General features: G+C 30.7%; 1 protein-coding gene, 1 long non-coding RNA gene and 1 other non-coding gene across 4 annotated transcripts in view; 2 read left to right on the top strand and 1 right to left on the bottom strand.

The window, feature by feature from the left end:
- The first annotated feature begins 6,367 nt into the window (after positions 1-6,367).
- Trnae-cuc (transfer RNA glutamic acid (anticodon CUC)) lies at positions 6,368-6,439 on the top strand. The gene has a single exon. It is a non-coding gene; the product is annotated as a tRNA-Glu (tRNA).
- A 274-nt stretch (positions 6,440-6,713) lies between these two features.
- LOC129948920 (uncharacterized) overlaps positions 6,714-20,927 on the top strand; it is a 33,968-nt gene continuing 19,754 nt past the window's right edge. For both annotated transcript variants that reach the window (XM_056060071.1, XM_056060070.1), the window contains exon 1: positions 6,714-6,881. The gene's annotated coding sequence lies outside the window, so the exon portion shown is untranslated. The remainder of the gene's footprint in view (positions 6,882-20,927) is intronic.
- LOC129948921 (uncharacterized) lies at positions 17,251-19,176 on the bottom strand. The gene is made up of 2 exons (XR_008781977.1): positions 17,802-19,176; positions 17,251-17,629 (listed from the first exon to the last, which is right to left on the bottom strand). It is a non-coding gene; the product is annotated as an uncharacterized LOC129948921 (long non-coding RNA).

Here is a 20,927-nt window from a genome sequence, read left to right as displayed (position 1 = left end):
TAAGGAAGGACTCGGGGCTGTACTCGTCCAAAAACACGATGACGGTCAGTACCATCCAGTCTTTTTTTTTAAGCTTTAAAACAACTGACTCGGAGAAAAAATTTACAAGCTATGAACTAGAGGTTCTCGCGATAGTCAAAGCTCTTAAACGATTGAGAATCTACTTGCTGGGTTTAAGATTTGATATTTTCACCGACTGCAAAGCGTTTAAAGACACTATGCCGAAAAGGAATCTAAATAGTCGCATTGAAAATTGGGCACTTCAGTTAGAGGAGTTTTATTGCCAAGTTCATCACCGATCCGGGACAGCTATGCGCCACGTCGACGCCCTAAGCCGTCATCCATCAAGTATTTTCGCAATAGAGGACGGGTCTGGGAAAGCAGTCAAGAATGCTCAACTGAAGGATGAATTTTGCCGTGCTATTAAAGAAATCCTTGCCAAGTTTGGTACCTACGAAGACTATCATCTTAGGAATGATGTGCTGTATAAATTCGTGGATGGTGTTTACGTTTTGGTATTTCCAAAGAGTCTGCAGAAGCAAATCATTCAAATGTTTCACGAAAGGGGACATTTTGGTCTCGGTAAGGTTTCTAAACTTATTAAAAATGATTTTTTTATTCCACAGGTGGACCGCAAGATTGCTGAAGTCATCAGTAATTGCATCCCCTGTATACTCGCTGCCAAAAAAAATGGTAAGAAGGAGTCGTTTCTTCATCCCATTGCCAAGATGGACCAGCCATTACACACTTTTCATCTTGATCATCTCGGGCCCCTTCCATCCACAGCAAAAATTTATCGTTACATCTTGGTCATCGTTGATGCCTTCTGCAAGTTTATGTGGATCTATCCAGTCAAAAGCACGACGGCCAGCGAAGTAATCAACCGTTTGAACTTACTGTCACAAGTTTTTGGTCACCCTCGGCGAATTGTTTCTGACAAAGGAGCTGCATTCACGTCTAACGACTTTGAAGCATATTGCTCGGAGAAAAATATCGAGCATCATCTAGTGACAACTGGTGTCCCGAGAGGCAATGGACAAGCAGAAAGGATGAACAAAACCATCATTCAAGTATTAACGCGGCTTTCCATTGAAAACCCACTGAAATGGTACCAGTTCATTCCCAAGGTACAGTGCGTTATAAATTCAACCGTTTCACGAAGCACGGGTAGAACTCCTTTCGAGCTGAGGTTTGGCGTAAAAATGGCTTCGGATGACGACGTAAATTTAAGACAGCTTCTTGAAGATGAGATCATGGTTGCGTTCGAGGAGGACCGTCAGCAGTTAAGAGAGGAAGCGAAAATACAAATACACAAAATACAAGAAGAAAACAAAAAAACATACAATCAAAAACGAAAAACAGCACTTCATATGATTTAGGCGAGCTAGTTGCAATTCAAAAGACGCAGTTTGCGACAGGACAAAAGCTCTTTCCTAAGTATCTTGGGCCCTATGAAATAATAATTAAGGTCGGTCGTAACGATCGCTACGTGGTCAAAAAAGTCGGAGAACATGAGGGACCCAACCAAACTTCGACGGCAGCAGATTACATGAAACGATGGCGAACGTTTGATTCCGATTCTGAGGAAGATGATGATCAATACACTGTAGATGTTATTCCTTCGACTGGGGCAGTCGAATTTCAGGATGGCCGTATGGGTGATAACCCTGGCACAAAGGTAAAAACTATCACTGAGGAAGCCAAAAGTAGACACGAGAGAGACACTCCGTTGAGTTAAGCAACGACCGGCACTGTGAACTAACCGATTCAACCGATTTCTTTTCTTTTTTTTATTAATAATTGTTAATCATTTACTTTTTTTTTCATTAAAATTGGATTATACCTATTAAAGGAATATCTTTTATTTGGTTTTTTTTTTAAACTCGAATCGACTTAGAACCTTAACTTGCAACTTGCAAGTTTGAACTCGATCGACACACTGGTTTGGGCTGTAGGGGCCAGGGCCCCAGGACGGATGGAATTGGGGGACTCATATTGTTCAACTTCTCTGCTATGTATTTTAAGGATGCAAAACTTGTCATATATTTAGTTCCTATATGTCACATGTAAAATTAGGTTTTTGCAACAGCGTTTGTACTTTGTTAAAAATTTATTCTTTCCATGCATGTTTCTTTGGTTTTAATATTTAAAAACTATGATCAATATCAATTGACTAACAGTTTTAAAGTGCGATAGCCTTAACTCTGCATTTTGTTCAGAGCAGTAATGCCCTTATTAAAGTTGTTTAATTCAAATGATATTTTACACCAATGGGACGGAACTCTCCTTTGAGTAAAAAAAACAGAGATTTTCTTTTAATAATAACATCTACCTGAGGGGAGCGGATTGAAATGCTGTATTCTAATTTTTTTCTTATTTAATTAGTCAATTCTTGACCTTTAATGAAAAACTTAATTTTTAGAGTTGATAAGGTCTAGACACAAGCTTTTTTGAATATTTGACAATTTCAAAAAATGGCAGCGATTTCAAAAAAAATTTCACTTTGTGACCATGTTTTTCAATCTAAAAACGATCTTTTTGAAAAATGTAATGCTTTGTGAATAAGTAACGCTTCACAGATTGAGGATATTTTCTATAGTTTCTTCAAAATTGTGCCAACCGTTTTGAAAAACACTGCGTTTGGGAAAACGCGTTTATAGATAAAGGTTACAATTAATAACGATTGGCAGAACTTTGAATACAATCAGCTATGCCAGGACCGTACAGCTCTCCTTCATCATCATTTTGGCGTTAAAGATCAGCAACTTTCGTACACAACAACAAAACACCAACACATAGACCGATTTCTCTCGTCATTCGGAATAATAGCCTGCCACGACACCTGCCCCTGAGTGAAGTAAATAGGCAGGGCGGGGCCGGGTTTGAGGCTCGATATCTCTTAAACCAGCATGCTTTCGATCAAATCCTCCACAGAGCATGTTTGTCTAGATTAGAAATATGCACACAAAAAAATTGATTTTTAAATACTTAAAATACTGTTTCTCAAAATGCTGCATTGTCAAAATACTGTTTCTCACAATACTATTTAATACTGTATACTACTGGAAGTCCTGACAGATCAATTAGTTTTGTGTAATTATTTATGTAATTGTTGATTATGATAGTAACAATTCATGTAAAAATATGAGAGATACAAACAATTTAGAAGAAGAAATTGAGAAAGAGAAAATCAGAAGAAGATACCATTTATTTTGTTTTTGTTTTTATTATTTCAAAGAAATTTATTTTGACATACAGCATCTTAAATGCCAGTTATAGCTATCATTAGTTTTCATCATTGAAAACAAACATTGGAATTTGTTTGACAGGTAGTTTATAGCTATCCTTAAAAATGTCTCTTATTGAAAAAAAAATCCTGATCGAAATCCACCGAAAAACTTTTACTGACAGAAATCTGTCATTGGAATTGTGTGAAATTGGAACACAAATCAGTGGAAAGATTCGTTTCTCTTTTGAACATAATAGGATCAGCTGTTCAGGAAATGTGCAACCACACTTTTTTCCTCAAAAAAATTCTTGGGGTGATTTCCGATCGATCAGTATATAATTTTTATTTCTAATCAAAGGGAAACACCGTCAGGGCCGTCTTTACCCTTTTGGGGGCCCTGGGCACTTTTCGAAAATGGGGCCCCCTTATGATTATATAAAAATGTTATGTTATGTAATAAAGGCATACAGAAAAAATCACATAGCTTTGAATTGATATTAATTCTTTTTTTTTTAAATAAATACATTTTTTTTAATTCATTAAAAATATAATTAGTTATTGTAGCATTTAAAACATAAACATAAACAAAGTAAAAATAAAAAAAATAAATAAATATTTCGTATAAAATAAACAAAATTTAATGAAGGGGTCTTTTTCTTGGTTTAAGAATAGCGAAATCATTGATTACATCTTTAAAATCTATGCCTCTGAGGATGTCGCTTTCTTGACATCAGCGACAAACATGTCAATCTTTCTTGAATCATTGTAGCTCTGAGTTCGTTTTTGATTCTTTTTAATTTAGAGAAGGAACGTTCCACACTGCAATTGGTCAACATCATACTGAAGACAATTCTTAGTGTAATTTCAACATTTGAAAATTCATAAATCATTAGTTTTTAAAAAATTATGAAGCTCTACAAAGTTGTCAGTTTTTTCATTTTCGTGTCAACTAATTTTCAAGTAGTCTTTTAAATACAAGCATTCAGCATATAGTTCATCTCCGTACACATCTTCGGTGTAAAATTTTAATTTTAAATCTTTCCATCCCAGTCAGAATTACTGAGGGTCCAGAGCCGTCAAAAAAAGTATGGCGTGAGCTTCTGCACCTCATCCTTTCAGAAAGGTCCTTATATTCGGAATCCGGGTTTTTTGTCTGGCTGATGAATCTAAGTTATCAAAATTGTCCCTGAGCCCAATTATAGATTCATCTATTGCACTCAGCAAGTTTATTGCAACATCCAGGGTAATATTTTGGTTTTGAAGTAAAGTACTTGTTTTAATAATTCTTTGCAATACAGGGTTCCAAAGTTCTGTAAGTATGGAAAATTCAAGCTTGGACATTTTTTTGCGAAGACTAAATGCTTCCTCTCTGGCCTCTCGTGCCTGTCCTAAATCGTTCGCTGTAGACATCAAAGCTTCTTCAATTTCTTGATGACCTTTATGTATGGCGCTTACTGCATCAGCTCACGCCGACCATCTTGTTTGCGAAAGACTTTTTAAAGACTTTTTGGACCTAAATGAGCAGTCAACACTCTCCATTGATGAGAAGATACCGAAAAGAAGTTATACAATTTTTGAATAATGTTAAAGAATTGGGTTGCTTCTAAGACACACCCAGCGGCATGCACTCCTACCAAGTTTAATGAGTGCCTTGCATATGGTACAAAAGTGGCAACTTTACATTTTTCTTTTATTCTTGCCTGCAGACCAGAAAACCTTAATGAAATCTGTTATCAAAATGTCATGATCCTCCAAAAACTTTAGTATGGTTTCCGCTAAATAATCAGATCTATGTTCGTTAATTGTGAGCTAAGTTTGGACACTAGGTATCAAAGCGCATTGAAATTTCTGTGCAAAACGGGATTTTGAAAATAAACAATGAATAAGTAAAAATTAAGGGATCGTAATTATTATACGTTGCTTGCTTTGTTTTATTAAGAACAGCTCTGTTCTGAATTTCCATACAAACTCACATCATAAATTGGTGTATCATTAGAAATTCCTAAATCATAATAGAATAGCTGATTCCGAATTAAATAAATAATGACGACCTATTGCGAGCTTCACTTTTTTGGATTTCCCAAAAAATACAAATTTTATATGTAATTTGACATATTTTCTGGACGGAAATCTATAAAAGTGAAACTCACAATAAGTCTGAACACATACGAATATAATGATGTTTGTTATTCATAAATGAAAATGTTCCTTGTATTATAATTTCACATTGTAGCTGTATTAATTGAGATTTCATGTTTGTGTCCACAGTCCGTTAAATCCACGGCACTTCATTGCTGAAAAATTAAATGGCAAGTCTATTTGTCTAAAATATGCAATTACTATGGGAAATTGTTACAGATCTATGGTCATTGGTAATGCCGAATTTTATTCATGAAATCATAATATGAAACCATTTTTTGACTATGTTAGTCCCCTTTTCAGTAAGGTGTAGATAAGTGTAGGGATTAATGTATTGATTATTAATTACTTGCAGACGTTTCTCCTGCAATTGAAGTGAAACACGATGTCAGTTTTGATAATTTTTCAATTAATTCTTTCTGTTGCTTAGATTTCTTCCTTTTCTCGGATCCACATATGTACATATAATATCGCAGCGAATGTGGTTTAAATTGTTCAGCAAGGAAAGTACGAATTCTGATCATACATTATGCATCTAAAATTGTATCGAAATATTTAGTTTTTCTTGAAAATAGGCCAATAGAGGTTAAGTAATGTTTCAGCAATGTGGGGGCCCCTGGTGATTGCAGGGCCCTGGGCCCAGTGGACCCAATGGTAAAGAGGGGTCTGAACACCGTCAAATATCGATTCAAAAATGTTTCCGGATCGATAGCTAGCTATAACTGGCCCCTTATGAGCCAGTATTTTGACCCCAACCCCTACCAAACACGATCATACATTTCTTAAACCAGAATTCGAATAATAGTCATCATCATACATACATATATACTATATACAAAATGTATTTTGAATAATTTTGTGCCTTTATTTCACAAGAGGTGATTAATCTAGACATAAAATAAAAATGAGTAACTATTCATAAATATGATGAAAAAACGCAATTACTAAAAATAATATCTTCTTTGGCTTTTATTTAATTTTGTGCCATTCTATTTTAACTCCCATATTGTCTAGTGGTTAGGATACCCGGCTCTCACCCGGGAGGCCCGGGTTCGATTCCCGGTATGGGAAATACGCTTTTTTATAATTATCTTCATGGAATTTCTTGATATTTAAATTTTTTTCTTTCACACCAATAATAATAATTACTGCATTGAAAAAAGGGTTTGTGAATTAGCTCTAAAATTTTTGCTCTTTTAACAACAAAAACACCAAAAGCTCCCCCACACTCATTTTCCTCCCTTCGAACTAATACAAGTTCGATAGAAAAAGCTCCAATACCAATTACACAAAAACCATCTTGCTGGCTGACACAATCTAGCCAGGCTAAGGCTTAAGGCACATTAGTTAAACTCCGGGTGTGATTCGTCTAACAAATCAAAATAATTCGCGGACGCGAATTTCAGTTTTATCATCATCACTCTTATGTCTATTTCCAACTGAAAACGTTGTCGTCGTCGTTGTCGAACGTGTCGCTGCCGTGCTGTTTCTCTAGTCCTATTTAACAGTCTCGGTACGTAACAAACAAAAATAATAAACAACACACCTTTTGGGAGATGTATTGTATTTTGTTATTGTTGCACCTTATAACGTCTTGTGTCTTGTTTCTTTATCTGTAAGATACTTGCTTCTGATACCAAATAAGTATTTGGACACCATTATAATCGTCAGTCTTAATTGGTTTGGCTTAATCAAAAAACAAAAAAAATTGTCTCGTCTTTTTGTCTGTTTATTTTTTTGGTTTCTCAAATTTTTGCTTTTAAAATCTGTATGTAAGTAATTTATTTTCCGGTTTCGAATGGAATTTTGCGAATCATAAGATCTCAACAATGAGGTAATTCTTCATAGAAACGTCGCTTGTCGTTGAAATGAATTTCGTTGTCGTTGTCGTCTTCGCTCACAACACCACACCACACCACATCACCGACCGATCGTCGAGAACAAGAATGTGATTTAGCGAAAGATCGAGTGTAAAGAAAAAAAATCTAAAAATTAAAAATAATTTATAAAAAATTATACCTGATTATAGAAGGAGGTGAAATTATAAAATAATTCATTCTAACCCAATTAATGTTGTGTTAACTTCGTTATCTATTTTGTTTTATAGCGATAGATAACAAGGTGAATTTTTAATATTGTTTTGATTGCAATGCATACGTGCGTCGTCGTCGCTGTCTGCGTTGTTGGTGAAAATATTTTACTAATGTTCGATATAGAAATTCGATATAATTTGAATTCAAAATTGAAAGTTTTTAAGTGATGAAATTGGTCGTCTGTTGAAAATATTTTTTCATCCGCGTGAAAAGTGAATAAAAACAAGTGTACGAAACATATTTGCCATTTGGAACGTAATTTTCTAAATATAGATAAAATAAGAAAAGAAAATGTATTTTTGTTGTTGTTGTGTTTTTGAACATTCTCCTAATGGTATTTCTCATAGTGACTTCGAAAAGAAAAATCGTATTTTTGTTCGCACAAAATTGGTGTGAAAACGTAAATAACCGCTAAATCGAGTTTTTTTCTGTCCCATATTTTTATTTTCTTTTTTAAAATATGAAAAGTGCAACAAAAAAAAGTTTCCAGTGTTGAATTTGTTGTTGCTGTCATTAGTTTCACTTAATTTTATTATAGATTATTGTGAGTGAGAATGTGTCACCTGTGCAAAGAGAATTAACAGAAACACTACGCGAACTTGTGTGATGGTCAATGCCAGGCCAGCGACATTTTCATCGATTGGTATACCCCTTTTATTATAGCCAGTTGAATTCTATTTATATATATATTAAATTATACATATATCTACTTGGTTACCTATATTATTTGATTTTATAATGAACTTTTAAACTTTTTGTTGGATTTAAAACTTTAAACATTATGTTGTGACTCGTGTACTGGTGTGTGATTCATTTAAGGTGAAAATAGTCAATTACGTCGAGTTATTTAAGAAATAATTATAAATAATTGCATACATATACAAAAAAATGTATGAACAGCAAAGTTATGAACAAACAAACATAATAAGCATGTTAAAATTTTTGCTAACTATGGTGGGATTTTTTAATAAGCCGGTTGAGCTGATAATGATAATAAAGTCGTAAAGCTTAGCAATAATAATAATTATTCTTATCATATCAATATTAAGAATCATTAAAAAAGCTTTTAGTTTATTCAAAATGGGGTCTTTTTAGGGTACTGACATATGTTTTTTTGTTACATACATATGTATTTTTTTAAATGTAAATAATCAATATTTAAAATGTCTAAAAAAAAGTTCAATTTGATTATTGTAATTATTAAAAATATTTTCTGAATCAGTGGTAAAGGGGAATTTTGTTTAAATTTGAGATAAATAGGCACATTTTCGAGTGAAATAAATTTGAGTTTAACAATTAATAAACCAAAAATTCAATCATAATCCAAAATATACAAAGTTAAAGGTAATTCTGCTTTTAAAATAATAACCAAAGAATGGTGGACCCCAGATTTGCTTCACATGTTATTTGTAGTTACACCAATTATTAGGGTTCTGTTCTCATTTGAGCATCCACCTGTTTTAACTTTTGGACTCTGGATACGTCCAATGCAAAATATGTTCCTTTTGAGTGTTAGGGGCCGTCAGTCAGCTGTTTAGTAAAAATAAAATTTCATTGTTCAAATTTTTAAATTAAATTTTTACATGTCATTAGAATTATTAAACTGCATTAATATTTTTTTTGTAAAACAAAACTTTTACTTATGGGATTTTCCTGATAGCTAAGCAGATTCATTCTTGTTCAATTTTGCTCATCGTTTTTATTTCTTTTTGTTCAGCTGCCATCTGGAGTTCCCTTAGCGATATTTATAAAAATAGGGTTTCAAAATAAGGGCGAGAGTACGATAATTCAGGCGACAAGACGCAGGGTCTATCTCCCCCCGTTTAGGTGGGAGGGGCAATTTAAAAATTTGTTTTATTTAAAATTGAAAAAATAATTAAAAATAACAGTAGTATTTGCAATTAAGTCTTATACATTTTTTTTAAAGCCATTCTGTTATATTAGACAGTTTTTGAATGAAGTCAAAACCATGCGTAGTTTTTAAAAAATTATATTTTAAAGTCATAATATGAGTAAAAAAGTTAAGAAAAGGTTTAAAGTGTTATTTTCAATACTTAAAGATTATCTACCATTGTTTTCATTTCAGAATTTATTGCTCTTATTTGCTTTTGATCAAAAACTGAAAACTAGATGATTTTATGTCTTTTATTTTTTGAGAAAATTGAAAACAACCACAACTACTATTTTAATTTAATTCTTTTGTTTTTGCTTGAGTGGTCTTATTTTGACAATCTGAAACTTTTGAAAAATTACGCTTTAAACCTTTTTTTAACTTGTTTTGCACAAATTTCGTGTTTAAAACAATTTTTGTCAAAAACTATGCATAGTTTAAAAACAAGCTACTAGACAAAAGTGTTGGCTTTAAAAAAATGTATAAAACCTAGTTATAAGTATTACCAATATTTTTTAATTATGCTTTTCCATTTAAGGAACATATTTTGTTAAATTGCCCTTGCTAAGGCGAAATAAAGAAATCAAAAATCGATTATAATTTTGAAAAGTTAAAACCAATTTAAGATAGGATAGCAAAAATCATACGAACAGTAAACAGTTATCTCGAGAAGGAAGCGGAAACGAGAAAATGTTTTGGCTTAAAAAAACCCCAGGAATTCAAAGTTGACTTCTGTGGAGAGAATTGTGGTTCACCTTGTAAATAGATATATTACCTTAGACTGTAATTTACGTTCAACCAAAATTCAGTTTTTAATTATCCGTTTTAGTCAGAAGTTGAAAGCAAAAGTTAAGTGTGAAACTTCACTAAGTACCAGTAATAGCCATCTAAGTTCTTATGGCACCTCTCAGTCCAAAAAGTCAAATTTCCTAAATTCTGCGCTTAGTTTTTATGTGTTTAATATAAAAAACTTCATTTTGATTTATGTTTTATTTTATGTTTATGAAAATATGTACATATAACCTTTCAAAACCCATTTATTTATTTTTTTGTCGATGAAAAGATGTGAATTTCAGCAAAGAATTTTGACTTGTTTTCACGCATCCATAAAATAAAGAAATGAGGTGAAATGTCACAATTTTTAGGGGAAACGTCACATTTTTAAGTTAAAATGTCACATATTTGAGTGGAAATGTCACGCATACTTGATTACGTTGTGAACAAACCAAGATGGCTACCGAGCATTTATATCTTTATTAGAATGTTTTTGTGCAAAGATTGTTCAAATTTGACTTCTTATTATTCTTCTACTTATTATTTTGATCCCGGTTTCACAGCTCAGTCCTTTAAAAATTCAGAATTCAAGGCGTTTGTTAAAGTAAACGAGCTGGAATGAGCCTGGTATGAAGTCAGTTTAATGACTTAAAAAGATAAACAGACTATTTTAAATAACCTATTCTTAAGAACATTTGAGTAGCATGAATATTTTTTTTTTTCAAAAATGTTCAATTAACTAGTTTTAATGCTTTTTCCCACTAGGTCATTTTTATTAAAAACTCTCCATCTGAACACGTCTAAAAAGCGACAGATCGCAAAAAAATACAAAACAAACAAACCTATGTATGTAAATCTGGAGAACGGACATATTAATTTAAAATGTCGGTATACTTAGAAGTGAACTTAACTGAAACTTAAAAAATTGCTGAAAGTTGAAATATATATTTTTTTGATTTCAACATACCTAAAATGTCAAAAAATAGTATGATGCTACAATAATTCAAAATTAGCATACGAATTTTAAAGAGCTTCTCACAAAGGTGAGCATATTTTTCATGAAATGTTTTCTACTATGACCATTTTTTTTAACTACTAATATTGTTTTTAGGGACAAACATTAATTTATGTATATGTTGTATTTGACTATGAATGTTAGTTATAAAGTCGTTTCTGAGTGGAATCTAAGTGTTTGTTAAAGTCTTTATTATGATTATGTCATCATATTTGAATTGAATAGATATCAGCTCATATTATTAGACAAGGCCAAATTGTAAGTCGGTAGCTCTTATTGAAGATAATAAACATCAAGAGCCTTTTAATGAAGCATATATTATTGAGTTGAAGGAGGGTATTAATTTTTACTAGAAAAATGACGGTGATGATTTTGAAGAAATGTGTTTTAATATATTTCTGAAATAAAAGAATTAACTTTGGAAGAACAAATTAAAAATATATTCACTGATTTTAAGATCTGCAAGGTATTTTTAAAAAGTAACTTTCCACGTTTTAGTCGGAATCAACATTTGGGTGGTTTAAAATTTCGAACATAGCGTTTTTTCGTTATTATTTTAAGGATGAAATCACATTTTTAGAGTTTTTTGAATAACATGTTACTTTTACGCATTTTCTGAAAACTTCTCTATTCCTATAATTACAAATTTGCATCAGTATCTCTTTTTTAAACCTTTCTTATTTCGTACACTAGGGCGTATGTGGTATATTTTTGGTACTACTTAAGGTCTTCTCATGACATTATTAAATTGTTGTTATTTGCTTAGGTTAGTGAATTAATAGTAAATATAAAGTGGTTTTCAACACAAAGCTAGTTTCTGCTTAGTCAGTTTAAATATCATCTTATTTCGCCAACCCAAATATATAAACTAAATATTTTTCAATAACGTAAAGTATTGTTGAAGTGTCTTCCTATTTATTTTCCTAAAACAGCAAATAGTTAGGTTATACTTCAAATTGACGACCTGTTTTATTTAAGTAAATTGTGTTTCGATTTATTCAAACTGATCATCTTGCTGCAAACAGACCCAAATTCAATACTTAAATTATTATTTATTAATAAGCAGTTAATGTCATGAGGATTTTCAAAATAGCAGACAACAAAGAGTCGTGATAAACTTCTGCAAGTTGAAATACTATAAAAAAAATAATTATAATTAATAAATAAATGCTTGAATTTTAATTAGTAAATAATACATACATATATGTATAATCTAATGTTAGCTTTGATTAAATTTAAAAATAAAAATAAATTTGCAAAAGAAGCCGATTGCTGATCGTGCTATTTATTGCCTTGAAAAAAAAAAATGGTAAATGGCTTAGAAGTAGGTATAGTTGATAACAACAAAATATACAAATATAATTCTCGTTGACATTCATAACCCCACTTTTAATAACTTATAGATTACATATTTGGACTAAATTGAAATGTTTCAATTTGAAATCTTTGTTCACTTCACGCCCGTGGTGACATACTTAGTTAGTCGGCTTTTTTCAAATGGTGTTCCTGGTATAGATAGCACTGAATTGTCAATAAGTGCATATCTTGATCTATGTATGTGTATTGACAGATTAATAAAGAACACTGGTCGTTATAATGAATCAAAAGAGAAATAAATAACGAAATAGGCAACCCTATCTGTACAGGATCTTCTAATTCTTAAAGTAATTACGTACATAACTTAAATAAATTGAAACAATATAATGACGTAGAAATAATTAAGAATTCCAATGTCAATGTCTAAAAATTATTTCGAAAAGGAGAACAAAAAAAAACCCAAGATAATTAAAAGATTGTCCAGCAACAATTGAAACTTGTTAATTATTCAATTTACTTGGCAACAATACAATACAGCACAGTGATGCTTTTTTAGTTTACGAGTATTTATTATATTTTTGTTGTACATATATCTGCTCTGCACCTACATATACAATTAAATTTTGTTTTAGGTACAAATATAGAATGAATGAGGCATTGAATAAACAATATAATTTAGGTTATCATCGGTGAGAAGATTATAAACGGACTGCGAGCTGTAGATATGTTCTTTTCGTTTTTGTCTAATAGGCAAAAGTACATGTACATAGCTTAAGGTTAGGTAATGTGTGTTTAACAATAAAATAATTAATATTTGTTAGGATTTTTTTTCTCTATACAAACTTAACTGATAATAAAATTAAAAGTTATCAAATCTATGATGAGTTAAATGATATTCATAAAAATAGAAAAAATCTGAGCATATGTTGCTTATAAATTACTTGCATTCAAAAAATTTCTTTAAATAATATAATGAATTTTAACGAAATTTGTATTGTGTTTGTAGCTTAACATTGATTCTACGAGTTTTTTAATGAGAGGTTGAATTTTGTTTCAATTTAGTCTTATTTGAAAACTACATTTGGACCTTAAAATACAAACGATCGATTGCTTTTAAGACACTCATCTTCGTTGCTAACCCATAAACTATTATTTAAACTGTTCGCTTTTTATCTTTTGTGTGTATTTATAACTACACGTGTATTTAAAATTAAACATGTAATTAATATTGCTAGATTTTGTTGTTCAACATTACCTGAAAGATGTTACGTCTTTTGAGTGAATAAATGCAATTTAATTTTTATTTGTATATTCATCGACTTGGTGGATCAAACTCGTTAGGAAGTTTGTCTATACTTTTAATTACCCGTGTTTTGTTGGAAAACCCATCCATAGTATAGTAGGATTTTACACGAATAACAAAAACAATACCCATAGTAAGAATAACACCGATAAAAGTTAGAGTAGAATCTTACTATGGATGGGTTTTTGACATTTATACGATTTAGATTCTGATTTAGATCTGAAATGTTGGTACGATTTATATTGCTATCTCGATGGCTGTGTTCGTTGAGTAGTTGTGTACTTGGAATTATGTATGTGTTTTTTATTGGGAAAAAAAATCAATCTGTTACTGTTGATATTATTTAGTTTTGTTAATGAAGATGGACTAACTGGGCTTATTTTACAATAGAAAACAATAGAAAATATAATTAAGTTTAGCTATGTTTCCACCAAAGGTTTATCTCACTTTAGACTAAATAAATCTCAGCTTAGATTTAATAAATCTTTTTGGTGTTTCCACCACACAAGAAGATTTAAAAATGATTAAGTATGATAGCATTTCTAAAATTCAAATGATATTTCGATGTTTTCGTTGTGGGAAGAGCAAGTGAGTTAGTTTGATTCGTGTTAAACAATAAAGAACTGATGATCCATTTTTTTTTGTAATTTGATTAAAACAAAACTATATCTTTTGTACACAAACATGAAAATAAACAGACCATAATGCATTATCCGTTAAACCAACACCTCTACATAGGTTTTTCTTCTCAAATTACGACTCGACTCTGATATCCGACAGGAATCAAGTTAAATCAAGCTCATTTCAACTCGATTCAGGTATATAAAGAATTGAAGCTCGCTTCAACACACATGTTAATGTAGTAGTCTAATAAACTTTTTTTTCATAGAATCTCAATTTCTAGAGGTTTTCTTACCATTTCTTCTTGAAAATTGCCCATTTTATTAGTTTTAGTTAGTTTTCTTTTTTTCTTTCTTGTTTTTGTGCGTTTTTTTTTAAATTATTATTCTGACAGATTTTCTTCTGATGATCGCACTGATTAAAAGACGTGTGCTTAGATGTTTAAATAGATTTATATTACAACTTAACAAAAGACTTAAATAAATAAAATTATTAGATAAAATTATGTGAACTTCATAACCTCACTATAGAATTCAACTATGTGAGTTTGTGAGCTCACTTAAAGAATTCAACTATATTTATATACTCTCTACTGTAAAGCAAGGCTAAGAAGATTCTTACTCTAGAAAACAAATTGATAAAATAATGTCCCTCCCTACTTCAATTGAGTTCCTACCAATTATATCACCAACATATCCTAAAAATTACATTAAACTTTAAGTAACGTACAAGGATACTATACGATATAAATTTTTCGTCATGTTCGTCTACAATTAAAACATTTTTGTTGGTGAAATTGATAAATATCGAGAAAAACAATGGAAAATATTTTATGGCCCCTCCCGCCATTTTATCGTAAGCAACATTTTCAATACCAAAAGACTACTCAATTATTAAAATTTGCTATTTACACAAAGAGCCTTGAAGACTATTGTCATGTCTTAACTTAAGCATAATTATTTTTATTAATTTCCAAAACTGACTACGGATGCAAGTTGTTTCAAGGACCAACAGTAAGCTTTTGATTTGTTGTTTACTATAAAATTTCTTATGGCGCTTACGATAAATTGGAGTGAAGAACTTGATATGTATCCTAAATTTAAACTAAGCCAATGCAATAATCAATGTCTGTAAGTGAAGTGATCGTTCAAGGAATAAGTTTGGTAGCGTCTGCCTTTCGTCTAAAGTTAGAGGAGAAATCGTACTACTTTTTTTAGCGGTTTCTGAAACTTCATAAAGGGCCAGTTATCACATACAAAGCAATAGTCTTAATATTTTTAACAGATCGGTTATAGCGATCATGATCAATGTCTATTATTGAAAAAATCTCATTTCGATTGCATAAAATTGGAACACAGATCAGTAGGGAATGATTTGATTACTCTACTTTACTAAAAATGTTCAACAAAAGCAACGATTCAAAATAGAAAAAAAAAACATTGTAGCACAACAAAGTAATTTCCAGCCGATCAATACATAATTTGCATTTTTTATCAGAAATAAATCAAGTAAAATTTAAATTCCAAGAATTTTCTAGATTGACTATATTAATGATAGCTGTAACTAACACGTTTATTAGGGGTCACTTAGAACTATTATTGGTGTTGCATCTTTGAAGAAAAAAATAAATTGGATTTTCTAGCTATCATTTAAACCAATCCGGAAAATTTTTTGAATTGATATTTACTGTGTTTCCTTTTGATTAGAAATGAAAAATATATACGGATCGATCTGAAATCACACTAAAAAAAAGTGTAAATGCGCAGTTATTTTTCGCTAAAAATTAATTTTTCGGACGTAAATTAATTTTCCTAAACAGCTGATACTTTTATGTTCTAAAGTGTAACGAATCGTTCCACTTTTACACAATTCCAATGAAAGATTTCAGTCATTAAACATTTTTCGGTGGATTTCAAGGAAAATTTGTTAAATGACTGAAATTATTAGTAATCGCTATAAGCGACCTAAAACTGACAGGTGTCAGAAAATGGAATGTTGGTACGAGCTATAAACTCAAAAAATGCAGTTGATCATTGAAAATTTAAAATGACCTAAATTAAAAGGTTTGGGTTAAATAAAGTGTATTTTTAATAAAAACAAAAAATTAGCTTCATTTGAATCGCAAACAAAAATAGTTAACTTTTCTTATTGCTTCAATGATTAAAACCTATAACAAGCCCCTTCTTGTTCAAATTTCTTTTTTCTTTTAAAGTGTTCCAAATATGTAACTTATGCATAATTATGAATACACTTTTAAAAAATTGTTACTTTTGTTTTCATTTTAATAAGTATTTAAGAATGCTTCAAAACTATGTAATTTATTAGTTGGAGACATTAACAGTTCATCACATAATTTCACGAATTATTTGTTTTTTTTTTCATTACTTATTTATACCAAAGTAAAAAATGGTTGTTCAATGTTAACCATCTAAAAAAGATTTAAGAAAAATCTTCAAAAGAAATTCTTTTTTAACCTTTTTAAAAACTTTGCAAAAACATTTCGATTCTTCAAAAATTGAATAAGAATATTTTTAAGTTAAACACTACTTTTTTTAACTTTATACATTTCAAAAAATGTGAAGTAATGATAAATTAATCCATTAGTTTATCGTTTTATATCATCTTTATAAGTGCTTTATTTCACTGTGACAGCGAATAATGTTGTATTGTGGGTGGTGGTGGTTCATAATAAAAATAAATATACAAACAAAAAAATCAAGGTGAAGGTGTGAGAGTGGACTGCAATTCAACGGAAGTCTGTATCTATATAGACATTGAGACATTTCTAGTTCAAAAAAGCTCTTTCTGTTATTCTTTTTGTTTTCTTATTAAATTTTCTTGTTAACATATAAGATAAATTCAAAAAGCTTAAGTTTATTTCTTTTATTAAAATTTAGTTTATTCTAATTTATTGCTCTTATTATACAAACAGATCTTAACGTAGGTTGGATGCTAGACACATTTTGCAATATATTCAATACATATAGTACCACATTTTCAAAAATGACTAACGAGTTAACAAATGAATGAGTAAATCAGAATCAGACGAAGAACTTTATGGAAACTTCGAATTTTAATTCTTAACTTCTAAACAAAGTAATACTTAACACGTTTAATTAATGAATATACATGTGATCCACATTTCACCAGCATACATATCAGGATAACATTGATTACACCAAAAACTAATTTTTTAAAAAAAGGAGCCAAGTTCTGCTTTAAAAAGTCTGCTGCAAAATTATGAGATCTAAAAATAAGAAATCTTTTAATAATAGCAGATTATTGCTTTTGAATGTTTACTGGCTTAAAGCGATGGGCTCACTTACCGAGTTTAAAAATACTAAAATGTCAATAATAATAAAGCAATTGAAAATTTTCCAAGTAAACCCATCCAATTTCAGCAGGTAATCGTTCAATACTTATTATTTTTCCTTGCACAACAAGACTCTGCAATGTAGGAAAGTTCTTCATAATTTTGATGATCGATCAGTTAGTCAGTTATAGTTTTTGTAATTTTTAAAGTGCTGTAACTCAAAAACTCTGTTGACTCTGAAGCTGGAATATTTTGAGATCCATGAATTCGAGTAGTGTAGTAAGTTTTGCAACTTTGAACTTCCTGTTAAATTTGATCTGAAGTTAGAGGAGTTTGAAAACCATTTGAGTTTGTCCCTACAAAAAGGAAGTAGTGCCAGAACTTGCCTGGGCACTACGGTGCCCTTTGATTTTGTAAAAGATACAAATTCTTCAAGTTGCTCGGATTAGATCTCCTATTAAAATTTGTTATACGTGATTAATTAATGATTTGGCCCCTGGTGTGTTATGTTGGTAGGAGTTCTAATAGTAAACTGCCAATTTTATTAGAACCTACTACCAACAGAGATGAAACGCCAAAAATGTCTGTTTACATTAAAGGCCATAAAAAGCAATGTTTAGAAAAATGAATGTAAACAACTAAAAATATATCTAAAAATAAAATTTTCTTTTTTCGTATTGTACTTGTACCTGCCTTGCCTATAGTTCATTCGTTTATTCTTTGGTCACTTTATCATGTGAAAGGAACTTGGCTCACTTCACTTGTCTTCTTCAAGTCGACTCGACTAGACTCACTATCATCTATTTACGTCTGATTGTTTGTAATTTTAGTTTTTTGTACAGAGCTATTTGAATTTTTGTTTTCAAAATTGTTTTTATTTTCTATTCTGCATATTCTAAGCATGTTCATCGATTTCAAAGAAAAACATTTTTGAGTTCATTTGGAAAGAAAAGAAATTAAATAAAAAAAGAATACAAATTGGCAATGTGCCTTGAGTCTGGGTGTGCACAGCACATAGTTAAAGTTGATTTAGGACTCAGAAGTCGGATGTGGAGGCAATTTTCATACGCAAATCTATAACCCACATACTTGTAGGTACAAGTATTAATCGAACATGTTCGAAATGCACTTGAAATGAGCTTTTCAAGTTATTGGAAATTAAAAGAAAAATAATAAGACTGTAAGCGTACGACGCATTGTCTTCGTATAATGTTATTAAGCATTTCTGTTTCTATATAATTCATATGAAAGTGAATCTATTTTTTTTTTGCTTTGAATGAAAATAAAATATTGTTGAGGTTGGTAATTATTATTTTTAGAATTATTATCAAATCCTATGTACATCAGAATAATAATAATAATTTCAATTCATTCGTTTATGAAATAATCATTTCGATTATATTTTTCAAATATTTAACAGGCTATAGGATTTCGTCATTTTATACTAATATGATTTGTTTATATATTATTTAATGGCTGTTTGGTAGGGGTATTAGTTTCATAGGTATGTAATTCAAGTTTAAATCAATCAATTATTAAAAATAGTGATTTTGTTGCAGAAGCGTCGTGGTTAGAGCGCAGCGTTTAAAAAAACAAAAGAATTTGCTTTTTCTTTCTCGAATTTCAAAATATTTCGCTCATATTTGTAATCATAGCAATTTGTATTAATATCTGTTATAAGTTTCCGACGTTATCGAAATTATTTTTGAAAATAAAATGTTGCTTCTACTTGAAAGACGAAGGAGTAAGAACTCTGGGAATCTACAGATATGGACATTAAAATAGACACAGAGACAGTTGCTTGAGTAAAACCAACAACATGCATTAAAAGTAGTAGCGGGATTGGAACACGGACCTTAATATTTAACCAGTATCAAAAACATTACTTTTTAATATTTTTACTATTTTTATAAAACACTTTAGGAAGTAAATTCAAATTATTTTAATAATATTGCAATTAATTCTAACGTAAACATGGGTCGCGGTAAGCATTGTTCCCTATACACGAGAAAGCTGTCGTTTTAGTTCTACGAAGTGGTAAAAATAGCAAGAATAATGAGCAGATCTCGAAAGTTGATTGCGAAAGCCAAGAAAAACAACCCCAAGAGAAGACTGAAAGATAATTTGCGCCTCAAAAAAAGATCCTTACAAGTCTTCTAAATTTGTTAGGGAGTGATGGCAGACAAACCGTTAGAAGGCTTAATTTGTATGAATAACATATACATCCAGAAAACGGTCAAGAATTGTGACGGCATGCAGTACCATACTTTGGGGTTAATTTTCTTGGTATGTCGTTGGACCAATACATTTGATTGAGTTACCCTCAATGATTTAAAATATGAAAGTGAATACATGAAGGAAACGATGCTGCCTTATGCGGACGAGAACATGCCCGTGTTCTACAGCCGGACAATGACCCTAAGCACACAACCAAATCTGCCCAAAAGTATTTTAAGGACCAAAAAATCGCCTGACTTTAATCCCAAAGAACATGTTGGGGAAGATTAAAAATACTCGGTTGGGAAACATTTAACAAAAAATAATCCCGAACTGTGGGGATGGTTCAACCGGAGTGGTACAATATTTAAATTGACAGATGCTGCCAATGACTCAATGTCCAACAGATATAACACTATAATTAAAACTAAGGGCCAGGCTACCAGATATTAAAATAATTTTTAAATACAGAATAGCTTTGCATCTAATTTAATTTTTTTAAATCTATGTATCTATTTTAATGTCCAAGAAATTTGTTCCTTTTTTACATTTATGAGTTTATTATATTTTAAGTTATAATTTTACTATGAATAATGGGTAATTTTAGTTTGAAAGAAAAAAATAAGAAAATGAAGACCAAACTTGGAGAAAGAAATCTTTTTAAGTCAATAAAAAGTTGAATTTTTAAAACTCTGATTGGTGTTTCTATTTTAATGTCCATATCTGTACATACACATATTCTACACAAAAAAAGTATAACATTTTTTCAATACAGTTTGTCGAAAACGTGGGGTTATGTCACACTTTTTTGAGGTGTGTTCAAGTTTATGTTTTTTTTTTAAATTTTGTTAAATGAATTACAAGAAGTGATCGACCAAATGACTCCACATTAATGAAAGTTGTACGCCAATTCATTTCTAAGGCTTAGCAGTCCAAAGTTTTTATTTTCCTCCAAAACTGGTACTGTTTCCTCTTTATTACTCTTATTATAAGTTAGATCTCAATTTCAATATGC

The sequence above is a fragment of the Eupeodes corollae genome, chromosome 3 (assembly GCF_945859685.1).
Source record: "Eupeodes corollae chromosome 3, idEupCoro1.1, whole genome shotgun sequence".
Lineage (NCBI taxonomy): Eukaryota > Metazoa > Arthropoda > Insecta > Diptera > Syrphidae > Eupeodes > Eupeodes corollae.
This window is presented reverse-complemented; position numbering and strand designations above follow the sequence as displayed.